The sequence below is a fragment of the Sus scrofa genome, chromosome 4 (assembly GCF_054392235.1).
Source record: "Sus scrofa isolate SSC_HxYL_T2T_F1_AM1 chromosome 4, Sscrofa_HxYL_maternal_Yorkshire_Landrace_v2.0, whole genome shotgun sequence".
NCBI lineage: Eukaryota > Metazoa > Chordata > Mammalia > Artiodactyla > Suidae > Sus > Sus scrofa.
The window spans coordinates 17,655,079-17,678,172 of NC_139386.1; the positions used below are offsets into that span (position 1 = coordinate 17,655,079).

At 42.4% G+C, this 23,094-nt stretch overlaps 1 protein-coding gene and 1 long non-coding RNA gene across 2 annotated transcripts in view; one reads left to right on the forward strand and one right to left on the reverse strand.

The window, feature by feature from the left end:
• The first annotated feature begins 10,920 nt into the window (after positions 1 to 10,920).
• The window catches only part of HAS2 (hyaluronan synthase 2), a 30,379-nt gene continuing 18,205 nt past the window's right edge, over positions 10,921 to 23,094 (forward strand). The window contains 1 exon segment of the mRNA NM_214053.1: positions 10,921 to 11,493. The gene's annotated coding sequence lies outside the window, so the exon portion shown is untranslated.
• On the reverse strand, positions 11,117 to 12,294 carry LOC106509979 (uncharacterized). The gene is made up of 2 exons (XR_001308039.3): positions 11,999 to 12,294; positions 11,117 to 11,850 (listed from the first exon to the last, which is right to left on the reverse strand). It is a non-coding gene; the product is annotated as an uncharacterized LOC106509979 (long non-coding RNA).

Genomic DNA, 23,094 nt, shown 5'->3' on the forward strand with positions numbered 1-23,094 from the left:
TACTTTACATGGAAAGGTTTGCTATCAGGTTGGAATGTTTAGAGTCAGATCAAACTAAAGAACTGGGCCTTTGCTGCATTGACAATAAAAAGTGGTGATTTTTTAGAATTGAAGGACCACATGCTCGGGTTGCACAGTGGAACAATAGATGCCCTGGTACGGTGACTGGCAGTACCATCCTTGACCCAGGCATAAGGGGCCCCAGTTCTGAGTCTATTTTCAGGGGCAGCATAAGCTTCTACCCTGGGTTTGAAGGTCAGGGGTCCAAAGTATGGTACACTGGGTGACTGATTTGGGGAACTATGGATGTGCTTGGATGTGTAAATTGGTGTATTCAATGCATGTGTGTAGGGCTCATCACATTATGGGATATAGTCAGAGATGGGAAAAAAATATGGGTGGTATCAGGACCAGAGACAGGAGATTGGCAGCAGGAGATTGGTGGCAGGTGTTGGAACTCAAGCCACCACATATTTGCTCAAACACAAAACCTGAAGCTGATGCTTGTGGGGCCTAGCTCTCTTCCAAAAAAGAAGTAACCTGCCTTAGAAAGCTCTCCTTTTCTCCATAAAGGGATGGCTTACCCATGCAGGCGCTTATCAGGGATGAGGAGACTTTCAGATCCCCGGCAAAACCCCCCCACCCTTTCCCTGAATCTCTGGCCATAAAAAGAAGCGGCCAATTTCCACTGGAGTCACTCTCCCTGACCACCAGGAAGCTGTCCCGCTGTGCTAGCAGCACTTCTTATCTCAATAAACTCCTCTCTCTTCTCACTTTGCTCTGTGGCAGGAAATTCTAACCCACTCTAGGACCACAACAGCAGGTAATGTGTTTTTGCACTGTTATTCTGAGGCAGAATGCTGAGGTGTTTTTAGAATTCTAAAAACTGGCCCTGAAAGTTTGTATGAAGGTAAATTTTTTCAAGGCAGGAGGTGGAAATAACTTTATTGAATACTTTGCCAGCTTGATTTATAAATATTAAGCCTTTAGACATATGGCAGGTGAGCCTCTAGTAGTACTCTTGTGCTGAGTCCTGCAAGTGTTACCGGTAAGACTAGAATGGCCCATTCAATAAACATTTGGTGAATAGATACTGGCAATGATGAACACAATGACTCCAGACGAAGCAAGATGACAGAGAGTAGACCAAACTGCCTAGAATTTCTTTTCTTTTCTTTTTTTTCTTTCTTTTGTCTTTTTAGGGCTACACCTGTGGCATATGGAGGGTTCCCAGGCTAGGGATTGAATCAGAGTTGTAGCCGCTGGCCTTCAGTACAAGCCATGTCTATGACCTACACCACAGCTCACAGTTACGCCAGATCCTTAATTCACTGAGCGAGGCCAGGGATCCAACCCACGTCCTCATGGATACGAGTCGGATTCACTTCCCCACGCCACATGGGAACTCCCAGAATTTCTGAGATAAGCTCGTTTGCTATACTTTCAATTCGGTCAGTTAAACAGCATAATTGAACCAAATTCAGTTATTTGGAAAAGAATTGGGAAGTCATGTCCAAGTTGTTCTATTTAGAAATATCTTTTATTTTATTTAGAAATTTAAATTAAATAAAAGCATGAAAAAATAGCAAATACGTCCCTTCTCTTTGCTCTAAAAACAGAGGCATAAGGATTTATTTTCAGTTAACCATTTATTTTTGGACACTCCTACCAAAGAAGCTTGCTGCCAGAAGCCCCGGTAAAGAAATCCTTGATTCGATCTGGCCTGAATCACTGACTCATTGTGTATGACCTGGGGCAATTCCTTGACCTCTCTTCACCTCAGAGCTTTGAGCTGGAAACATAGATGTAAAGCAAGAATGTACTAAAAACCAGATGCTCCATCTAAGTGAGCTTCCCTGGGTAAATACATTTTGCAAGAAAAGGAACATTCGACTCTTTTCAAAGAAGTATTTTAAATTTGGCTTTGAATTCCTAAACATGGGCTTTTTATAATTCAGGTAAACTTAGTAAATGCCCATATATCAATAAAATAACTTCAGAACTATATATTTACTCCTGGTACCTGATGAGTACTCTGAAAGGATTTTCTTGAGGAACTGAAAAATCTCGGACCAGTTTTTAAAGTTTTTGAATTTGGAGCCTATTCTAGAAATACAGTAGCAGGAAGCCTACCAGAACAGGAGAAACTGAACATCCCAATGACAAGGGAGGAACAAGTTCTCAGGCACTTTCTTTTCCACACCACCAGTAATTATGGTTAATATTCATTGCACACTTATCATGGATAATTTTATTAGCGTCCAACATGAACTTCCAAGGTAAAGTTTTCCTACTATCATACCGTATAAACTGGGATAGTAGTGGTTTTACTACTATCCCAGGTTACATAGAAAATGAAACTTAGATAAGGCAATCTGCCCGAGACCACACAGGTCATAATTGTGTGGGTGCCCAAAACAGGTGGTTTGGGTCTAGAGCCCCAACTTGTACACTTTATAGCGCCTTACTTATGCTAGCAATTCCTAGATTGATGTGCCAGCTGATAACTTATTGGTTAAATTAACCTTGTTATGCTCAAGACAAACATCATTATTAAACAGAGAAATTATTTGTAATTCACAATTTATTTACATTTTGCAAGAGTTTTTACTCTTTTGTTTTCCAAGTCGAGACCAAAAATCTAACTTTAAAGAGCTATGTGTAAAAAGCCCAAGGAACTGATGTCTTCGTCTACAACATCGTTAAAGCAGAAGTTCCCAAGCTTCATGGAATTACCTGAGGGAGCTTTCAAGACAGGTATATTCCCAACACTCATCACTATAAATTCTGGTGAACTAGATCTGGGGTTTGGTCTAGGAATCCATATTTTTAAAAGCAGTCAGGTTTTGAGAAGTCTTTAAGTTTTTCATCTCTGACTCTTGGAGCTACATGGATTTTCATGATAAACAAAGAGGCAACTTCCCAAATTGCTTAATTAGGTGCAAACAAACAACAGGTGCTATCTGAAAGAGGTGACTCAGTATCAAAATATGTCCTGGTTCTTGACTGAAGCATAATATACAGATGGCACCATTGCTTACTAAGTTCTCAAATCCACGCAGATCTGCCTTGAACTTTGAAACTTTCAAATAATAGAAAGCAAGGCTAAAGGAGAGAACCTTGCTATAATCCAGGAGAATGTAAATTCCTTTGACTAGTGTGACAATGGCTTGCTTTCATCTTCAGGTTATCCTGAAGTTGACAGTAGGCAGGATGTGACTAAGGCAATGCAGGCAGTCACACTTCATAATGGCATTTTGAAGACAGAGAGCAGTGGTACCAGCCCTCAGGTGCCTTTGGAATGGTAATTCTGCTAATCGGGTTTTGGAGCTAACACCTCGCTTGGACAAAGGTAGGAAGTCTCACTTTACTGAACTGGTTCAGGATTTTCCTCCCAAGGATTTCAGCCACCTGTATTTGAAGTCAGGCTTCTTATCCAGAAAGCTTGAAGTAGAGTTTGGATTTTCTTGTTCTCCTGAAAGTATAAAACCAAGTGTCCACGCCCGAGGAAAGGGAAACGGATGGATTCTTTAAAAACCTTCTAATTTGAAAGCAATCTGTGAACCTCCTGAAATTGAAGGACATTTTTAATTGTGCTTTTCTGAGAACAGAGTCATTTTCTCCCTAACTATCAAAAAAAGTTCCTCTACCTAGAAAAATTCCAACTACCTGCGCTAATAAGAAATACATTAGTTTCCAGAAATTAATACATCTTTAAGGTCCTTAAGAGCGAGAAATCTTGTTAGGCTTTGCAGGTAAAAGGTTAAATGCCACCTAATCTTCAAAGGAGATGATTTAAATAATATATTTTTATTTTCACAATTACAGCTATTAGCAATTGCTTGTGGGCACTTCCACTTCAAAATTTTCTTCTTAGTCATTACAATTAAGACTATTAAAATATCAAAGGACAATTAGATTTCAGATTTCCCCTCTAGTAGCACCTTCTGCTTTTATTGATTTGTCATGTAAAATATAAACCCTTACTGACAGAAAATGTTGGCTTTTAAACCGAGAATAAGTAGTTCTGTCTTTTTCTATAATCTGGATCAGAAAAATGCAAATGACAAACTTATTATTTAAGCTATGTGAAATAATTTTGTCCCTCACTAATCTGAAACATCTATAAGCTTGGGGATTATTCTTAAAAGTTAAATAGTGCAATAATATGAAAGCAAAGCTCTCACGTATTCAGTGCTTTAAGGTAAAGTTTTAAAGTATAAGGTTTTCTTTCTGCTTCTTTTTAAAAAATAAATAATTCATTCAGATGGTTGTATTTGGGGATTTTAATGTCAATCAAATTACAATCATTAGTCTCAGATAATTTAAAGTATCCATCTTTTAGGGTTTAGACGAAGTCATATACTTTTTTTAAAGCTAGTTTTCTCACCCATGGAAAGGGATTTTGAAAGACTATTGTAAGAATTTGTGTGGTGGCTCAGGGGGTTAAGAACTCAACACTGTCTCTCTGATGGTGAGGGTTCAATCCCTGGCCTTGCTCAGTGGGTTAAGGATCCAGCTTTGCAGCAAGCTGTGGCATAGGTCACAGATGCGCCTTGGACCCTGCATTGCTGCAGTGGTAGCTCCGATTCGCCTGCTAGCCTGGGAACTTCCACATGCTGCAGGTATGGCCATAATAGAAAAAAAGTTGATTATAAAGCACCTGATGAGGAAAAGAATTTTTTGTCCCTTTCATTTGGGTAATCATGAAAGCACAGCTCTAATAATGTTCAGAATCTAATTCAAAATCATCGACAATTGATACATTATCTTCAAAAGCTATAATGAGATATAAAATCATCCTCTTTCTACCATATCAGTGAATCAATATATAAGTATTTGGATTGCTCCCAACCTGTTCATTCTCATTTCTTGGGTGTCTGATAGAGGCTTCATGACCTCCTTCTACCCATAAATGAAAAACACAGCCATACCTTCTTCAAAATTTGGTCTGAATTAACCCTAAAGTGTCAAGAGTTCAGCCTTGGAATTAACATTAAAAACAAGGAGTCCAAGTTCTATGTGCTCCTGGAAACCTGCACATCATCCAAACTGCGAACTGGGAGAGTAAACGCCAGAGCAACGTCTTTCCATTGTTGCACAACTCAGACTCTTACAAAATGCTTCCTTTTGTGAAGCTGAGATATAGTCTGTTTGAATCCCCACTGCATACGATCTGAGGCTCACTGAGACTATGTTAAATCTCACATGTCTGTGCCAGCACTGTAAAAGGTTTCCAATGTCTGTTAGGGTCTATGAATTTTTTACGTCATTCTAAGCATTTCTATTTCCTATAGTCAGGCTTCATACGACAGGATTTCTATCAATATTCCTCTTCCCCCTGTTAGACCCCATCTCAGTGTGAAACCGTTTGTCTGTCTTAGAGTAAAACACACAGATCTGTACACTGCTACACTTGGTTTTGCTTAATACAAACCGGTATTTTCCAAAGTGTGGTTCTAGACACTTGGGGATCCCAAGACGCTATCAGGAGACCAGCAAGATCAGCACTATTTTTGTAAGAAGATTAAGAAATTAGAGTTCTGTGGTGGCTCAGTGGCTTAAGGATCTGACATTACTGCACTGGCTCCAGTCACTACTGTGGTATATGTTCCATCCTTGGCCTGGGAACTTCCGCCAGCCTGGGGCATGGCCAAAAAAAAAAAAAAAAAAAAAAAAAAAAAAAAAAAAGACTAAGAAATTATTTGTATCGATTAGAGAACAAATCAAAACATCTTTCATGTTGTTGACATTTACACTGATGGTGCAAAAATAATGGTGAATAAAGCAGCTAATAACTTAGCATTTAACAGGGCACAGTGGCATTAAACTGTACTATCGTCTTTGTATTCTTTACCCCATTCACTGCACTTACAGGAAATAAAAGGCACATTTTGAAAAAGAATGTGCTTGATTGGAATTCCCTTGGAGCTTAGAGGTTAAGGATTTGGCATAGTCACTGCTGTGGCTCAGGTTTGATCCCTGGCATGCCACAGACACAGCCAAAAGAAAAAAGAAAAGAAAAGAAGAAGAAAATCCTTGATAAAGCAGTGACAATTACTAATTTCATTAAATGTCAATCCCTGAGTCTTTTTAATGTTCTGTGTGAAGAAATGGAAAACTCAGCTTGCTATACAATAAATTGCCATGTTTGTCTGGAGGAAAGCTTTCATGTGATTGAGTCATGAGTCGAGCTGTCCACTTTTATCCTGGAATACTATTTTGGGTTTTTTTGACTGCACCTCTGGCATTGGATGTTCCTGGGCCAGGGACAGAACCTGCACCTCAGCAGTGACCCTAGCCACCTGACGAGACACTAGTCCTTAACCACTATGCCAGAGCAGGAACTCCTAATAATTGTGATTTAAAAATATGAAGTAATGAAATATACCAACAGTTGGAAAATCTGCATAACTTAGTGAACGAGTATCTTTTAAATGGTTGATACATGATATCAAAAATTCATGAAGAGTTGTAAAAGATATATTTAAAGTATAAGATAAATCAACAGATTGTAATATGACAGAGCACACAAAGTTCATTCCTATTGTTTTAGATTCAACATTGCAACTTACCTTTAAAAACTAGTATTTGTCATGTTGATGTAGCATCAGGGAATAAAATCTAAAAAAGCTATTAAAATACTTCTCCATTTCCCAATTACATATCTGTTTGAAGCCAGATATATATTTTTAAATATACTTCTATCAAAACAGCAATTGGGAGTTCCTGGTTTGTTTGGTTTTATTGTTGTTTCTAGGGCCATACCCGCGGCATATGGAGGTTCCCAGGCTAGGGGTCTAATCAAAGCTGTAGCCACCAGCCTATGCCAGAGCCACAACAACACCAGATCTGAGCCACATCTGCCGAACTACACCACAGCTCACAGCGATGCCGGATCCCCAACACACTGAGCGAGGCCAGGAATCGAACCCGAAAACCTCATGCTTCCTAGTCAGATTCGTTAACCACTAAGCCATAACAGGAACTCCAGGGGTTCCTGTTTTTGAGGATCCAATGTTTTCTCTGTGAGCAAGTGGCTTCAATCCCTGTCCTTGCTCAGTGGGTTAAGGATCCAGTGTTTCCACAAGCTGTGGCATAGGTCACAAATGCAGCTTGTATTCCAGTGTTGCTACGGCCGTGGCATAGGCCTCAGCTTCAGCTCCAATTCAACCCCTGGCCTGGGAACGACCAAGCAATTGAACAATGAAGTAGATATGAGCATCCTTCTTCTTTCTATTAAGTCAGATAGTAGAGATTTGAAGACAAGGGAAGCAATGCCTCATTTCACAAGAATATGTTATTAAGTGGATAAGTCATTGTGTGTATTATTATTTTGAATGAATTAATAAATATTTTAAACTTTTATTTTTATTATGCTAAATATTGATGCCTATAAGCCACATACACAAGTTTTTTGAAGTCCTCAATAATTTTTAAGAGTGTATAGAGATCCAGAATTCCCCTCATGGTAGAACACAAACGAAGCCGACTAGGAACCATGAGGTGCAGGTTCAATCCCTGGCCTTGCTCAGTGGGTTAAGGATCCGGCATTGCCGTGAGCTGTGGTGTAGGTCGCAGACGCCGCTCGGATCTGGCGTTGCTGTGGCTGAGGCTGTGGTGTAGGCTGGTGGCTACAGCTCTGATTCGACCCCTAGCCTGGGAACTTCCATATGCTCCAGGTGTGGCCCTAAAAAAAGAAAAAGAAAAAAAAAAAAGAGTGTACAGAGATCCTTTACACCAAATAGTTCAAAAACCACTTATGCAGAGAATTAGGAAGGTACTAACTACTTGTTCTGGAAACTTTGTCTCTCAGACACATACACACTCTGTGTTGTGGTAGCGGGACCAGCCACAGCTCACACTGACTCCTCTAAATCTGCTTCTGAGGTTCTTTGCTACATGTCTTGAAATAGTTGAAAACATAAGAGATACAGGTTGGATAAGATAGGTCTTAGAATGTCAAAACCTGAAATATCTGTCATCTTCTGTTCCAAACAGCCCATGTTTGAAATACAAAGTTAAATTTTCAATTAATGATCACATGTTATTCAGTTGGTTGGTGCCCTAGCTTGTTTGTGAAATTGGACCTCACGTCTCTTACGGCTTACGAATCAGGGCTAGACGGCTGGTAGCCATAATTCAGGCTTGGGACTCAGAAAACGATTTCAGTTAAATGTGACGTTGCGGCGTGTATCCATGGGCACAGGGGATCATTTAATCTATGAGAGTCAGTGACGGGGACAGATGAAAGCCGAAATATGTCAAATAAGTGAGCATAGGATGACACTTTAGTTCATGCTTCTCAAGAAGAACCGAAAGACTAGAAAGCCAGGAGAAGGACACTAATGTTTTTTGAATGCCTACAGTGGTCATATTGGGAACCATTGGGTAACATTAGGAAGCTCTACTTAAAGTAGAGTTCAGGCACCACAATAACATCTTAATATAATTTTACATATGATGTTACATCATACAAACTCTGTAAAGCAAGTATTTTCTCCATTTATCAACTAGGAAATAAAGGTCTAGAGACCTGAAATACGATTCCAGGATAACCCAGATGGATCCCACATCATACAATTTCGCATCAAAGGCGGGATTTGTGACTTCCCACTGTGGCGCAGTGGGTTAAGGATCTGACATTGACATAGCTGTGGCTTGGATTTGATCCCTGGCCTGGGAATTTCTATATGCCGTGGGTGTGGCCTCTGCCACAGCCACGGCCATCCCAGACCTGAGCCACATCTGGGTAGCTTCAAGGCAACACCCAGAGAGGCCAGGGTTCGTAACCGTATCCTCATGGAGACGAGGTCTGGGTTCTTAACCCACTGAGCCACAATGGGAATTCCAAAAGATGGGATTTGTGACTTCAAGGCTTTCGTTATTATGAATCCTCTCCCTAAGAAAATCCAGTAGATAAAATATTCTGCTATCCAGGAACTTTCACCTCTGGCTTTAAATTGTGCTAGCTTCTTCCCCTCTTCTTTAAGGGAGTGGAGGTGGTGAGAAGAAACAGATGGAAATGTATGGATGTGTAGCTTTGACACTCATCTATAGTCAGGGGATTTTTTTGCTTTATGCACATGCACTAGGAGACAATACATGTGTTTTTGTTTAATAAAGACACCCAGCTTTGCAAAACAATTTCATTGCTTGAACTGTTAGCACAGAAAGAGTTAAATGCTGCCAAGCAAAAAGGCAATCCTGCATTACATACAGTATCCCTGGAAATTTAGAGCTGAGGTTAAGTGTCCCTGAGAGGTCCCACAGCTAGGCACTTGACATACCCCCATTTCCACCCTTGTCCACATTTAGTTTAATTCACACGTTAGGTAATATATTTTAAGTTATGACGTAGCATTTAAAAACCGTCATACCACTGAAAATCAAGAAGCAGGAATCTGATTCAGTTGGATGAAACCAGACTCTGAAATTTAAGCCATTTTCTCAAGAGTTGACCACCTAAGGCAGGGTTCAAACAAAGGCTGAAGGCTTCAAGGAGAAAATGAGTAAGTGGGTTTCCCCAGAGCGGTGTGAAGTCATCAGGCCAAGGTAATACTTCCCAGAGGTGTAACCGCTGTGGGGGGGAGGGCGATGGGGAGACAGAAATGCATGGTACTTTGCAGGTCGGCCCCTGGGGGCTGGGTTGGCTGACGCCTGATATTGCAGTAAAATTCTTGACCTCGAATCGCAGCCCCTAACACCGCTTTCTGTGCAACGTGTTGAAAAGCATCGCTCCCAGTTTACTGACGTTTCTGTTTTGACTTGTTTCTTATTGTACAAGATACATGATAAGGAGTAAGAACCCAGTTTTCAAGGCCTAGTCGAGTTCGAAGGAAGGCCACACCTCAGAGGAAGCTTGGAAGGGAAAGAAAAAGAGAAAAGAAAAGAAAAGAAAAGAAAAGAAAAGAAAAGAAAAGAAAAGAAAAGAAAGGAAATTTCTTTCGTCCTAACTTTGGCAGAATCTCCAAAAGCCGAAATAGTTAATTTGTAAGCTCTTTCATTTTTTCCTAAACAGTGCCACCTACTGTCCATTTGAAGTCATCGGGAGGCTTGTTGGCAAGGACCAAAGAAAAAGGGGAAAAAGGAACAGAGAAAACTAACAAGGGAAGAAAGATGAGAACGGGCCATCATGAAGCAACAAGTATTTTGACTCGTTATCTTCTTAAAAGGCTCGCAAGAAGCCGAAGCCACTTAATCCATTCCCTTAGAAATTGCTTTTCTTGAGCGCGCTATTTTGGAGTTCTCTAGAGGATGATTTTTATTTTGTTATATTTTATAATGCTCGCTATTTGAATATTTTTATGTTAGAGGATCAGGTTAAGCAAAAAACTTCTGAGTAAAGGGGACTTTTGACATGTGCCATCAGCTCCAAAACTTTCGAGTTGGCGGGAAGAAAGGGTTAACAAGTGAGAGACCAGTTGCTGATTTTTTTTGTTTCAGCCGACTTTTCGGAGGCTCCAGGTGTACACACACACACACACACACACACAGCCTAAGGGCACCATTTGGTCTTAAAGCAAATTATTTAAATAGTACTGGCAGTTCATCGCGAAGAGGGAATCCTTGTAACTCGGACGAGTCAGGGATGTCTACAAAGCTTGGCCTCCCGGCTGCACCGCGGGAGGAAGGGGGTAATCAGGTGGTGGCCAGCATGCGTGCACTTCTCTGCACACGTTAGCAATCAAGTTAATTGAATTCATTGGAGTTCAGAAGCGGCCTCTAGCTCAGAGAGAGCTTTGAATGGCCAATTTCTCTCTCCCTCTCCCCCTCCCCGCCTCCCGCCCGCCCGGCCGCCCGCGCTCCCAGTTCCCTCCCCTCCGGGTTCCCCAGTCCGCACCTCCCTTCTCCACTCCCCTCACCCCCCACTCCCTCCTCCGCCCTATTAAAACACCCACCAGCTCACTTATTAAGACCCCCTTAAGTTAGAGGAGGCAGAAAGGCAACAACCGCGAGGAAGGAGAAGTCAAGACGTCTGGAAAGAATTACCCAGTCCTGGCTTCCAGCAGCCCATTGAACCAGGGACTTGAACCAGCCCCAGCCAAAGACTTTCTCTCGATTCTACGCTTCCTGGGTTCTGCTGAGTTTTCACCAGGCCTTTTTTTTCCCCCTCTTTCTTCTGCTTTTTTTTTTTTTTTTAAATACAAAAAAGACTTTCCGATATTAGAAGAGGGGAACAAGAGCAAAAAATAAAGTTCATTTATTTTTAAAGCACAGACAAAATTTTCTTTTAAGAGTTAGAAGATTGAAGTGCAACGGAAATATTAAGAAAACATACCAGTGATTTTTTTTTTTAATTGGGGGGAACCTAAAGATTTAAGATTCCCCTATTCATTTTAAATGTTGTTTTTAAATTTTTTATTTTTTTTGGCCGGTCGCCTCAAATTCATCTGATCTCCTATTACCTCAGTTTTGGAAACTGCCCGCCACCGACCCTCCGGGACCACACAGACAGGCTGAGGACAACTTTATGACCAAGAACTGAACAAGGTACGTTGCACTGGCGCGATTCGGTGAACGCTGAGGGTCCTCGAACAGGCCAGGGACAGGGAGGACATTATTCACATAAGTGTTAAAAACAGTTAAGTCAGCTTTCGACAGAAAAGTTTGAGGTCTGAAAATTTCCATCACCCTGAAAACCAGACGACATTTCACATCGCTGTCAGCCTTAGCAACATAGCCGCTGTCTTCTCCCAGCCCTGCGCGCTCGCCAGAAATCCGTTGCCTTTCTGGGAACACAGGTAACTTCTTTGCCTGGGAAAGGCTGCCCGGCCCGGGATGTACTTTTCCATCCCACATCTTCCGGAGCTGCAGAGAGGCTCACGCGTTGGGAGACAAGAATTTCCACTGTGAAAAGAAAATGCATTCCACACAGCCGCCCCCTTACCCCTTCCAATCCCATCATTATTCTCCCCCCCCCCCATACACAGAGTGGGGAGGAAAACCCTGGACAGCCTAGAGAGTTTTCCTTCTCTTTGGGAAGCCCCTTTCTTACTTGGAATGCAAAGGGTTAAGGCGATCCGGGGTCCCAACTCCGGCCCTAGGGAAGGAGGGTCCTTCGCCACCTCCTTGCAGCTACCGGCCTCGCTCCGCCACTCCTCTTCTTTCCCTGGCCTCCCCTTCTTTGCACTCCTTGCACCCCATTAAAGTGTCAGCTGGGTCTGTCCCGGCTCAGCCCAGCTCGGGAAGCCTTACTGTGGCCAGGGGTCCCTGCCCTTGGAGACCCGAGCGGGAGGGAGGGCGCGCATCCCTGCTCTTGGCTCCTCCGCGGCTCGCGGGCCGCCCGGGGGCAGGGCGTGCGTGGGGACCACGAGGTCGCGCAGGCAGCTGCAGCGTCCCAGGAGCCAATTCCGACGTGGCACCGAGCACGCTGGCGCCTCTTTTCTGCAGCTGCAGAGCCGGGCATCAGTGGCGGGGGATTTGGGGGTGCCGTCCCAAGCGCCCTGCGGGGAATGGGGATGTGTGTGTTGGGGGGGCGCTGCAGGAGCCAGGGTGACTGCGGGAGGCGAGCCAGAGGCTAGGTTGGGATGGATAATCAACACCTTGGGCGGAATTCGTCACGGTGGTTCCCGCCCTGCGTGAGCGAGGGCTACGAAATGGGTCCCTGTGAACTGGAGGGCGGGTCTGAAAGGAGGGTCTGTGTGAGGGCGAGGACTGGGAGGCGAGAGGCTTTTCCTCCGGCCAAGGATACGCAGCCGAGGGGAAATGGCTCTGAAGGGATAATTAAGTCTGGAAAGAGGGGCTGGGAGCTGAGAGGCGGTGCCTGGGAAGGAGGGTTTACAAGACCCGGGTCCTATTACAGAGCTTTAGGTGCCAGCTTCCCGCGGCCACTCCCTCCATCCGCCAAACCCCCGCGCTAAGTACTTGAGAGTCACCGACCTCACGCGCCTCTGGCTCTAGCGAGCTGCTACAGCCCTGATCCCAGAAGGTGGGTGTAGGAGCTCTGTTGGCTCCACCCTGCCGGGTTCCACGCCCTTGGGGACCCTTGCTGCTGGGTGTCTCCCGTACACGCCTCCAACCCACGTGGTTGGCCTGGGATTGCCTTTGACGTCACACCCAGGGGGGAGTAGTGACGCAATAGATCGGGGAGTCCTGATTGGCCACCGAGGGCTTTCCCAACTGGAGGCTTTAGTATATATAAACTTTCAGCTCAGCCTTAAAACCAAGGAAGCTGGTAGCTGAGCTTTGGTGGAAAAGGGAGGCGACAGAGGAGAACAACTTAACTGCTCATTGTAGATTTCAAGGTTTCTCCGGCAGGGCAGGTTTCTTTTGAGTGAAGGCATGTGATAATGTACTTTTGGAGGTTTAAAACAGGATTATGATCTTTTTAAAAGGTCATTTTTAACAATGTAGTGTAAAGATCAGCACACAAACATGCCAATAATGAAAGGCTTAAAATTAAACTGTGTATTTTTATGGAATTGGCTAGAACAAATAGTTATGCCCATCAAGCTATTTGTAAATACAATTTAAAGTTTTACAGAATAGGGTTGTAAAGAACTCTTAAATTCTAAACTTTTTTTCCTTTCATTCCAATACGTGCAAGTGGACCATTCATTAAATTCGTTTTCAGTGCATTTTTCTAGAGGTTAGATAAGTTTACTGAGCCAGCTGAGATACTGATTTGGGGGGTTGGTTGTTTTTAATACTTATCGTATTCCACCAAAGGTCTTCCTAGTATTTTCGGCTATTCTATGCAATAGTTTTAAACTCTTTAAAGTACCTATTTTACTATGCGTATTATGCATGAAGGAATATTGGGACAAATAATTTAGAATTCTAGGTACTGACAAGTCTAGATTACAGCATTCTAATAAGGATAGCATTTTTACTGCTTTCTTTTTCTCATGTAATACCTGAGTTGGGTCAATAGAAAAACATAATGTGCAAGTACTGACAAATGTAAATTACTGGAGTTGCTTGTATCGTACCTAGAACTGAATCGTTACTTTCCAAACAAAAGCTATGGTGCTTATAAAAATTCAAGGTCTTAAGTCGGTGACTAGCATCAAATATGAGTGTCATGCTCAATGAAACAAAGATGATATTTAGTCAGCTACCTTCCTGGAAAACAAGAATTGTGCAACAAATGGGTAAGAGTCTTACTAGAAAGTAGGTTATATTGAAGCTAATCATTACGGTTAAGTCCGTGGAAAAGTTCCATGCTTTTGGATTTCATATATATTTTTTCACACAGGGTTTCCTTCTCAGCTAAGATTTTTTTGAAGCAATATTTCGTGAATTTTTAAACTCATACCTTTCACCGATTCATTTATTTTCTATTAGTGGCGCTGTGGGGAAAGGCCTTATCTATAGAACAATGTGGCGATCCCCTTTGGCAAAGCTCTATTACACAGTTACATTTTTAATCTAAGAATGAGTAGCCTGTTACTAACTTCTTGACTTTTATATAATGTGGGAGCTATGAGTTAAGGTAACTGGAGAATTAGAGCCTAGCCCCCTGTCACTTTTCTCTTTGTCCTTGCATGCCCATGCTTTGTTCCCTAAGAGGCTGTAAGGACAGAAGCTTTGTTCTCTAAGAGGCTGGTATGACAGCTGAAAGGGGGGACAGCTCCCTGCAGAAATATCATTACTATCACCCCAACTTGGTTTCAGTTCTTTCCTCTGTAGCAGCAATCTAAGTATCATCCCACTGTATATACCTTAAATTTTTCAATAATACTTGAGTGTCATCTGTGGGATTCATATATATACTGCATTGCCCTCAATCTAGAAAGGTATCACTGATATGTCAAAATCAACCCAACAAGGTTACACTCGTCAATATTTCTTTAATTTAAATAAATAGGATATTTATAAATGAATGTCTCCTAAATGCCTAGGTCTGTACTGCAATTTATTTAAAAAATGAAGATGTAGTGCATTTCTTAGTGGAATTCATCATACAAAAAGCATATCCAAGAGGTGTGTGTTTGTCTGTCTAATGGCTGTACCCATGGCATATGGAAGTTGCTGTGCCAGGGATCAAATCTGAGCCAAAGCTGTGGCTTCCGCAGCTACCTGAGCTGCTGCAGTCAGATTCCTAACCCACTGTGCCACAGTGGGAACTCCAGGAAGTCTTTGACCATAGGATAAGGCAAAATGTAATTTGGCCCATAAAAAAGTAAAAGAATTGGTATTATTTATCACATGTCTAATATGTCCCAGGCACTGAGGTGCATACCGGACATGCACCATGTGTAGTACCCCACCCCCCTCAACAAGGAAAACTGTGGAAAAAAAAAAAAAGAACCTTGTCTCAGAAAGGATAAGCAACCTACTCAAAGTCACAGTGTGAATAAGGAGAGTGGATGGAATGTAACCCAAGATTTCTTCGCTTTCTAATACCCTTGAGCCTAGACTATGCTGGGCTGTGCTGCAGCTGGATTAGTCAAGTTTTCTGAAGGCTCAAATTGAGGAGAAATCCCATCTGATGGAGAGAGATCAAGAAAGATTTCATGAAGAAACCTGGCCTTGTGGTTCCTATGGCCACCCAGGACATGACCTATAGAGACAGTGCCCCAAAGCTAATGGGGGAACATGTAAAACTCTGATGTCACGCCCAGTCTTTCCGTAATTCCCCCCTTTGGTGCAGTGAACTTTAGGATGAAGTTTAGGATAGCAACTTCTGGAACTGATAAGGCACTTGGGCATTTTAGGAAGTCACTGATCAATATTGATGGTGCAAGGGAAGAGAAATCTGAACCCGGAGGCTCTGCATCCTGACAGAGCTCCAGTTTCGAGGTCTTTGAGTGAAAGGCATAATACCCAACCCTGCAAACTTCACTTCAGGGTCTCTGCTAGAACAATTGCTGTGGGACTGGAAAGAAAAAGGCCACCTTCAAGCCAGAGAGGTAGAGAAGGTCAGAAAGAGAGAAGAGGAGGGTCAGGTGCTCCAAAGTGAAACCCACTGGGAGTCTTCATTTGGGTACTTCTGCTTGGATTTCCAGTTGAGGATGGTAGCAGAGGTAATACACGTAAGGACTCTGCAACCATGCAAACCAGATCATGAATGTTTTGTTAGACTTCATCCCAGTAATTGTGGAAATTTGTTGTAATTAGAATAGCTTAAGAAGAGTTTAAGCCTGATACTCTTGTAGCACTCCATCGCAAATAACTCAGAGCGTTGTAGGAACCACGCATCAGTAATTTGTACAGATTTCCTGGTGTTTGGATGTACATCAGTTTTTGTGAACCAACGCTTTTGGACCCTTTGTTCACCGTGCTTTCTAATCCACTGTTAGCAGGCAAATAGCCACAAGTAGAATGGATGTATCTTATTATGAAGAAGCAGTCTCCTTATACCTTGCATATGTCACCTGCCTAAGTTATTATTCCTAATTCTACTCATTCTACATATGATCTGAGCCCTAGAATCCCTCCTCCAAAACAATACCTGTTTAGGGATTAAAAAAAATCCTATTTTCTAATATTTCTGCCACTTATCAGGTGTGATCTAGAGCAATGCATTCACTAAACCAACATTTAAAACATATCTCTTATTGTCCTTTGTGTCTTTGTGGGTTTAAATATTGGCTATAAGTAAAAGGACACTGACTTGATCTTTATTAGATCTTGGACTCTAATGGCACACATCTTGTGTGATTAGTAGATCAATAGATCAATTTATTCCTTCAGTACAGCTGACTCAAAATATGTCTTCTAACACTTTGGCCTGTACTGAGAGGTCGTGTGTCATACTAGTCAAAAATCCAATGCCTTGCAGAAATAGGAAGTACAAATGCTCTTTATAACTTAAGCTACTATTCCTTTCTCTTAAGACACTGAAGCCATTAATGTCCATTGAAGCGGAAATTAATATATGTATTCCTTGGAGTTCCTGTTGTGGCTCAGCAGTAAAGAACCCAACTAGTATCCATGAGGATGCAGGTTCGATCCCTGGCCCTGCTCAAGGGGTTAAGGATCTGGCATTGCCTTCAGCTATGGTGAAAGTCTCAGACAAGGCTTGGATCTGGAGTTGCTGTGGCTGTGTCATAGGCCAGCAGCTGCAGCTACTATTTGACCCCTGGCTTGGGAACTTGCATATGTTGCAGGTGTGGCCTTAAAAAGCAAAGATACAGATAGATAGGTAAGTAGATAGATAGATTAGATAGATAGATAGACAGACAGACAGATTCCTTACCTACTTATGGTGAGCCTGCAAGAAGGTATCATTCCCACTTTGTAGACAGGCATGGAGACACAGACAAAATGAAGCTCAGAGAGTAGATACCAAAAGGAATTTGCTTTTTGTACTCCTCCTTCTTCAGGTGACTATGATGAGGAGCCTGCCCAGAGTGTGACCCACATCGGTCCTTCTTCTAGACCCCAGCTATGCGTGGTAGAAATAATAAAATGAATAAAGTCTCAATCCTCCTCCTAAAGTTCAGAGATATTAATTGTCCAAGGACACATGCTCATTCATAGAACACTTAAGTGATTTGTCTGAAGTCAGAGAGCTAATGGGAAACATAGCTTGAGCTTGAACCCACTGCTTCCCTGCCCTGCTATTCTTTCCGCTATGCCAGAATTATCCCTTGTTAAATAATGAATGACAGATTGAGGGGAAGCAAAGTCGGGCTGATTAGGTGGTTACTGGCAGGATGGTAACTGGCAGAGAGCTAACATCACTGAGCTCTAATTGTTGATAATTTCCTTTTAGGTATTCAAATGAGTTCCATCTTTTAATCTCATAATTAGGGGAAGTCAATATAATTAGCTCAATTTTATAGCTGAAAAAACCAAAGAAGGCAAATAGTATACAACTTGTTCAAAGTGGCTCAACCATTTAAAGAGACTATAGTCAAGATTCTTTCCCAATTCGGACTGGTTCCTGAGACCAATATATGTGGGTGTGCGCACACACACACACACACACACACACACACACACTCACAAGTCATTAGTTCTCAAACCACAAAGCAGTGTGTGATTAATAGACAATAAATATTGAAAGACTACTAGAGTTTAAATTGAAAAAAGTTCATCTCATTACCCCTCATGTCCCAACCTTGACCTCTGATTGCAACTGACATTTTCAGGAACCACTGTGGGGAACCATTTGTTCTTTCTAACTTTGATATGCAAAGATTTCTAGAGCTGGTATGATGCTCTCACAACTATTACCTTTAGATAGCTGGGCAGGAAATTATGGAACTGGTTTGTTTAAAAAAAAGAAAAAAGGAAAAAAAAACCCTGCTTCTTGAGGAATACCCTTACGGGTTCAGCATAAAGTCACTGCCCCTGCAGCAAAGAGGGGAGGGACCTGTGCTCTGTCACTCTGCATTGATTACTTGAGTCCACAGGCATATATTCACTTATTTAAAAGGTAAATACCTACTATGTGCCAGGCCCCGTCATTTGGTACAAGAATGGACAACTGATTGAGACACACAAGCCCCTATAGCCATAGAAGGTACTTAGTGCTGCTTAGGAAATCAAGCAGAGTGAGTGGAGACAGAGTGACAGGGAGTCAAGAGAAGGCAGGGTGGAGAGTGCTTTTAGAAGGAGTCGTAAGCAAAGGCCTCTCCAAAGATGTCTCCTGTGGCCCGTGTCTACAGCCTGTCCCAGAGGCTGACCTGACTCATTTGCGTTCACTTGAGCTTCTCCCAGATCCCAACAGAAGGACCCCTTCACGAAGGCTGTGGGAACTCAGTTCTTACCACTGCACCAGGGCTGGGAGAGCAGCTGTAATTCTCTCTCATGCCCAACATTTGCTCTCTGATTAATACAGGAGGGACAAGGGGGAGGAAAAGGCTCTGATGCCCAACGACCTGAATCCCGTTTTGGAGACACAAGCTAAGAGCAAGGCTTCTATCTGTTCTACTGGTAGAACTAGTGGAAAGTGAAGTGCCTTTTTAGTTGTTCAACAGGATTTTGGCTGTTGGCATTAAGAGCAGCACCACCGTTGTGTAGATGGAACCACCAGTCGGATCCCTTAGAGACAACACCACTTCAGGTCCCTTTCAGCTGTACTCACATGGAATGTATGTGAGCCCAGAAATCTCTGAGTAATGGCTAGTGTTGTATCTGTATATCATATCCATTTTTCTGTAACAGCAGGAAAATAGTCTTCCTTCAAAGTTTTTTTTTGTTTTTTGTTTTTTTTTTTTTGCTTTTTAGGGCCGCACCCATGGCATATGAAGATTCCTAGGCTAGGGGTCCAATCTGAGCTACAGGATCTGTAACCCACTGAACAAGGCCAGGGATTGAACCCACAACCTCATGGTTCCTAGTCGGATTCGTTTCCACCACACCATGATGGGAACTCCTCAAAGTTCTTTTCTTATCTTTCCTTACACATTATGTGTTATTAGCCAGACACAAAAGATGCTATTTATTTGTCATATATAATCTACTGACTTTGTGGAGTTTACATTCTGATGCACCGAGCTATTTTAACTCTTGGTTTGGCCCAGAAGTCTGTGAAGACTAGAACTTAGTGAATAAATGGCATCAGGGTCAATAGCAACTTAAAAATCAATGGGCAAAAAACCTAAGTTTTATGTTTTAAATACTTATGGAAGGCAGACTTCTAAATCATCATTCTATCTAGTAGTAAGTGCTTAGGGTCTGGGATGAAACAAAACATATTTTCCTCCAGTTTAACAGTGAACAAGGAGAGTTTGCTCATGAAGAAGAGTAGCTGAATTGGGGATTGTCTCAGAAGTTCTCACACATATGGCGCCCATATCTCTGAAATTATAAAGAAACCTATCCTGTGTGTCAGTCCCCAAGATCAATCCAGTCCCTCAGTAAAGCTGGTTCTGCATGTACCTTACCCTTTGGCCTGTGCTGAGATGCTGCATGTGTCGTGCTAAGCAACAGTGCAATACCTCGCAGAATTAGAAAACTTCTACAGCTACAGTTTCCTAGCAATTTTTCCCAGGCTTCAGAAGGACCTTCTGTAGACTCTTATGATGTAAGAGGGTGTTCCCACTTCAGCAGCGGCCAGCAGATGCTGTGCAAGCACCCTCTGTGTCCACATATGCTGATAAAAGCAAGGAAAATGTGAATAATGGAAAGGAATGGCAGGCCCTTCTTTTGCTGGCTATGGTGATTTGAAACACACTTTTAAGCTTCTCCCAGGCAGAGTGCTTTAGTCCCCTTGAAATTTTTCACTCCTGTGAGAATGACTCATGTCTTGGAAAGGACAAGCTCCAAGTCTGGTGCTCCCAGCAGCTTTAGGAATTGGTTTATGTACAATTTGGGAGTTCACAGCATCCGGTCAGCAATTTTAATTAACAAGGGATGTTGTTGTTTCTTGCCTTTCACTGAAAACTCAGTATATCACTACTATCCAGCACCTTGACCTTGTCATTTGTGTCATGTTTTGATGCTCACATGACACATACACACTACTGTGTCCCATAAAGTGCTAGAAGTGGAACACACGTTTGTTTTTTGTTTGCTTGTTTGTTTTAGCTTCTATGTTAGCTAATACTTTCAACTGTATTATGTTTCTGGTTTTTTAAAATACTTTTGGAAACAATTTGATTTTGTTCCTCCCTATGGTCCTGTCAAGAGTCATTGACAAGTACTATCATCTGCATTTAACAAGGAAAATAATATCCACAACCTAAAGTCCTGGTGTCCAGCCTGCATTGCATTGATTAGATTGTGAGTTAGATAAACTAAACCCCAAATGCATAATGGGCACACAAACACAAACTCAGAAATTACTTCTTGGGAGTTCCCTTCCTGGCTTAGCAGTTAATGAACCTGCCTAGTATCCATGAGGACGCAGGTTCCATCCCTGGCCTCACTCAGTGGGTTAAGGATCTGGCGTTGCCTGAGCTGTGGTATATAGGTCGCAGATGTGGCTCAGATCCTGTGTTGCTGTGGCTGTAGTGTAAGCTAGCAGCTGTGGCTCTGATTCAACCCCTAGCCTGAGAATTTCTATATGCCATGGGTGAGGCCCTAAAAAGCCAAAAAATATATATATATTTCTTGTTAACTTAAGAATCCAGGGCAGGTATCCTGATGGGTTGCATTGGTGGCTGGCTGCCTTCCATGTAGGAGTTTAAGCATAAATTTCCCTCCGTTTTTGGGTTTTGCAATCCCCAAGGACCTGTTGATATATACATCAAGACTGTGGAGAGAAGAGTTCCCTGGTGGCTCATCAGGTTAAGGATCGGACGCTGTCACTGCTGTGGCTCAGGTCACTCCTGTGGTGAAGGTTTGCTCCCCAGCCCTGGGAACTTCTGTATGCTGCAGACATGGCTGTAATAACAACCAAGATATTAATAGGTGTCCAGTGAACATTCAATTTTAAGTCTTCCTGTGGAATAGAAAAATAAAAACGTCCAGCAAGAGATTTTGCAGAGATAATTGCTTAGCTCAAGTTACCGTTTAAAATACACGAAATACATGTACTGGAGCTCCCATCATGGGTCAGCAGAAACGAATCCGACTAGTATCCATGAGGACGTAGGTTCCATCCCTGGCCTCGCTCAGTGGGTTAAGGATCCCGCATTGTCATGAACTGTGGTGTAGGTTGCATTTGGATCCCTCATGGCTGTGGCTGTCAAGTAGGCTGGTGATTATAGCTCCGATTCAACCCCTAGCCTGGGAACCTCCATATGCCACAGGTGTGGCCCTAAAAAGGGAAAAAAAAATGTTTACATCATTTTCAAAAGCTAGTTGAATTTAAGGTAAAGGTTAAGTATTAATTACATGTAAATGTGACAAATCCCCTCAAGTTGATATGAATGAAGATGGGGAGACTGCCACTCTACCAATTATGTTCCTTATTAGAGTTCATTCTTAGACGGGGAAGGAAAAAAACTTTAGAGCAGAAAAACTGTGACTTTGTGATTAATTATAATAAGAAATATGTGTTTGGTCTTTGGCTCTCAAAACCCTTAGAATCTCCTATAAGTTTAGGGATGTCTTTCATTGTGTTCATGAGGTGGCTTTTAGAACACACCTCAAGTTGAGACTGGTTGTCAGTGGAGCCAACCATGCGATTGGAGGGTTGGAACTTCCGTTTCCCTGCCAACTTCCATTTCCAGACAGGCTGGAGATGGAGTTCAACTGCCAATGGTCAATGATACAACAATTGTGTCTCGGTAATGAGTCTCCATAAAAAGCCCCAAGGAGAGGGTTCAAAGAGCTTAAGGATTAAGGACCATGTGGAGTTAATGGGGAGAGTAGTTGCCCTCGGAGAGAGCATGCAACTCATGCTCTTCCACCATTCCTTGCCCTTTGCATCTGCATCTGTTTCGTCTGGCTGTTCCTGAGTAACATTCTTTGATAACAAACCAGTAATCTTGGGAGTAGACATGTTCCTTGGCCCTGTGAGCCATTCTAGCAAATTTATTGAATACAGGAGGGGATCTTTCGAACCTCCCATTTTTAACCAGTGTGTCAGAATTACAGATAACAACCTGGGCTTGCAACTGGCATCTGAAAATTATGTGTGTGGAGGGGGGAGTAGGGGACAGTGTTTTAGGACTGAACTCTTAACCTGACGCTGTCAGGTATATGATGTCAAAATTTGATTTAATTCTAGGACACCCAGTAGGTGTCCAGAGAATTGTTTGTGGCATGGGTAGGAAATCCTCTGCCCTGCACATGTTGGAATTGGATCCAGGAAACCGAAAAGAAAACAAAATTAAAAGCTCTACCAAGGCACCTCTACTGTGCTCACATTTGGAGATACTTTGGGAAACAGAAAAATTATGATCCTCCTATACTTAGTTTAAAATATTTTTAGGGGATTCACGAACTGTATGGAGGAGTACAGAACTGGCCATTGTTAAGAACTGAAATATGTTTTATGTTTAATATGTTAAGCTCTTAAGACAATGGAAAACTTACCTGTTGAAATTAAGCATGATGCTATTTCATCCTTAAATTTTTTTTTCTTTTTAGGGCCACATCCATGGTATATAGAAATTCTCAGGCTAGGGGTCGAATCGGAGCTGTAGCTGCTGAAGTAAGTCCCAGCCACAGCAACGCGGGATCCAAGCCGTGTCTGCAACCTACATCACACTTCATGGCATCGCCAGATCCTTAACCCATTGAGCAAGGCCAGAGATCGAACCCACATCCTCGCAAGATACTAGTCAGATTCATTTCCACTGAGCC